Here is a 3,380-nt window from a genome sequence, read left to right on the forward strand (position 1 = left end):
GGGTTGGGGGCCGACTGTGCCGTGAAGCGGGAGGCTGCTGTCTGCCGGCTCGGGGTCTGGCCGTGCCGGAGACAGGGGGTTCGGTCCCGTGCGAAGCTGCGGCCGGCCGACCCGCGCTCCCCGTTTCTCTATCCCGGGGCGCGGAATCTGACCCTCGCAAGCTCCTGGGCTCCGTTGTCGGGAGACGCTTGTGCTAGTCGCAGCGGTGCGGCCGGCTGTCCCGATTCTCTGGGATCCGGTCTTGGGCGACGCTTGGGAGCCCAGAAGCTCTTGGGAACCCAGCTGCTAGGGACAGCCGGCCCCGCGCCGCCCGAGGCGGGACACCTGGACACCGCGACCGCCGGCCCCGAGAAGCCGAGTTCGGCCCCGGAGCCCGCGGAGTCTAGCACAAGACCGGTGCCCAGGGTTTCGGGACGGCCGGCCACCGAACCGCACGGCACCGAAAGCCCGCTCTCTGGGAAGCCGGCGGACGCCAGCCCCCCGCTTCACTGCACGGCCGGCCCCCACGCCCCCTGAAGTCGGATCCCCGAGACACGACATAGCCGGCCCCCGCTAGCCGACGGCCCCGGAATCGCCGTCCCCGAACCGTCCGATGTCGGACCCGGCACCCGGTGCTGCTTGCAAACGCGTCGCACAAGACCGGAGCACAGGGGCTCGGAAGAGCCAGCTCCCGCCCTGCCGGAGGCCGGACTCCCGGGCTATGTCCACATGTCTCTTCAATACTTTTAAGGATCGGGTCTCTTACCACTTCCCCGGGCAGCCTGTTCTAATAGCAAAGCACCCCTTCCATGAAGAAATGCTTATTCAGTATCGAGCTAGCCAGTGCTGGTAAACAGAGGTGTTTCTCCCTAGGGGTAGGGCTTGGCATTTCCCTCTCCTGAACTTCAAAAGGTTCCTGCCTGCCCCTATCTGCAGCCTGTCAAGGTTCCTCTGAACGCGCAGCCCCCCATACAAGCGCCTTTTCCACAGAAGCCACCGACCACCCGCCGCCTTGCCCCCTCCCAATTCGGCCTGCCCCAGGGCGCCACCGACCACCAACCTCCTTGCAGCACCACGCCTCAGCATCCCGAGCTATCCCGACAGCTTCCACCCATGGGGAGGTCCCACTTGTAATAAATGACCGAGTCCCAAATAGGCTTACAATTAATGTTTATGATTTATTAAAGGAATAGAGGTAAGCAAGCAGCGCTGGGTGCGCCAGGAGTCTCTGCTCCACCAAGACGCACACAAGTTACATCAGGCGGCTGGTTTTTATGCTGCTAGGCTAATACATATTCATTACTACTTCTACAAAAGGCAGGGTTATTCTAATTAGTTCCCAGAATCCAAACCCTCCCACTGGTGCAGGCGTTATCAGTCTCCGGTGGTCCCTCTGGGGGCCGCTCGTACTGAAGGCTCGTAGTCTTCCTCCCAGGCTTTGTCCTTTGGTCGTTCTTCAGCTTCTCCCCTCCCCTTATTTAGTAGTTGCTGGGCCAGATGTCAGAAAGCTGTGTCTCGTGCAATAGTCCGCACAGGCACTGCATAGCAAACACACCAAGTAACATTGACTTCAGTTACTCGCAACAGTTACTCACCTGATAAAGAACTGCATGCAATAAAGGCACCAAGTACTACATTATTCTAACAGATCCTACTAGCTGTTACCTCAAAAAGATGTGCGTACCCCTCGCTACTTGGAAACGCATCAGTCCATAAACTCTCATCCACCTGAAGAAGCCTGCAACTGACCGAAGGAAAAACAAACACCCCAAAGAGCAGCCCAAGCAGAATGAGCTCTCTGAGGGGATGCCTGGGACTCACATACCATTTGGCCCCGACTAGCACCCAAATCCAATCACCTGGGAAGGGAAGGGGCAAAGCACAAGGAAGTAGGAAGAGAGCAGCAGCAGCAGCTGTGTTGTTTGTTTGGTTTTTTTTTGTGTGTGTGTGTGTGTGATTTTTCTTTTTATTTTTTAATCAGTTTTAGCTCAAAAGCATGCATAGTGCAGACAAGAGAACTAGGGTGTTTCTAGAAGCAAAAATCCCCATGCTTTTGCTGCAGCTTTCAATATTAAAAGACATTATGACCAAGCAAGTAATTGGAACTCTTCCAACTGGAATTAGCTCAAACTTTTATTTACGTATAAAGAAAAAACTAGGAGTAGAACATCTGCTCCATCTTTTCCTCTTTCACCTTGCCATAGGCAGCTCTGGCTGTGACGTCCCAGATTGCATACTGCGTTTCAGCTTTAACAAATGAAAACCTTTACCCTAACCCTTACCCTTATCCTAACCATTAGCTTACCCTTATTCTTACCCCAAACCTAACCCTAATCCTTACCCTTACCCTAATCCTTACCCTAAACCTAACCCTTTCCCTAAACCTTATCCTCACCCTAAGCCTTACCCTTAGCCTTACCCTAACACTTAGCCTTGCCCTAACCCTTACCCGTACCCTAATCTGAACCCAAACCCTAACCCTAATACTCTCACCCTAACCCTTACTCTAACCCTAACCACAACCCCAACCCCTAACCCCTAACCCTCACCCTAACCCTCTAAACCTACCCCTAACCTATCCCTAACCCTAACCCTCTAAGCCTAACCCTAACCCTCTAAGCCTAACAATAACCCCCAACCCCAACCCTCACCCGAAACCCTAACTCTAGCCCCAGCCCTAGCCCCTAACCCTAGTTCCCGAGAACTACATCTCCCGGTATGCTCTGGGCATTCAACATGGCCTTCCGGAAGTCCCGAATCCGAAAACTACATTTCCCGGCATACTCTGGGTACGCAACATGGCCTCCCGGAAGTCCGGAGTCCCGAGAACTACATCTCCCGGCATGCTCTGGGCACACAACATGGCCTCACAGTGCCGGAAAACTACACCTACCAGCATTCCCCGCACAGCCAGCATGGCCAATCACAGGCCGAGTGCTCGAGAACTGCATTTACCAGCACTCACTGGAACCCTCACCGCCCTTACAAAAAAAGCCTCAAGCCCTAACATCCAAAAAAACCTCGAAACCCCTACAGACCTAACCCAAACTATTTACCACACTAAACCCCTGAAGACCTATGCCTAAAACCCCCAACCCAAAATCTTAGGATGCTCAAAACCCAAACCCAACCCAAAACGTTAGGAATGCTCAAAGCCCTAGCCCAAAAACTTAGGGCGCTCCAAACCCTAACCCCAAAACATTAAGACACAAAAAACCCTAACCCAAAAACTTAGGGTAATACACCATAAATGTTTGTTCATTGTCTTATCTGTAGCAAATAGCATAGGCTGAGTCGAGGATCTCAGTACAGTAGCATTATTATTCGAGATTACAATGGTGGGTGTCCCACAAGCAGGAGGGTGCCTACTAATTCCATACACAGTTTATACACTTTTTTTT

At 53.2% G+C, this 3,380-nt stretch overlaps 1 long non-coding RNA gene across 1 annotated transcript; it reads right to left on the reverse strand.

The window, feature by feature from the left end:
* Window positions 1-1,132: 1,132 nt before the first annotated feature.
* On the reverse strand, window positions 1,133-1,810 carry LOC311441758. The gene is made up of 2 exons (XR_014696200.1): window positions 1,645-1,810; window positions 1,133-1,517 (listed from the first exon to the last, which is right to left on the reverse strand). It is a non-coding gene; the product is annotated as an uncharacterized lncRNA (long non-coding RNA).
* Window positions 1,811-3,380: the final 1,570 nt, after the last annotated feature.

Source organism: Aythya ferina (assembly GCF_964211825.1).
Source record: "Aythya ferina genome assembly, chromosome: 9".
Lineage (NCBI taxonomy): Eukaryota > Metazoa > Chordata > Aves > Anseriformes > Anatidae > Aythya > Aythya ferina.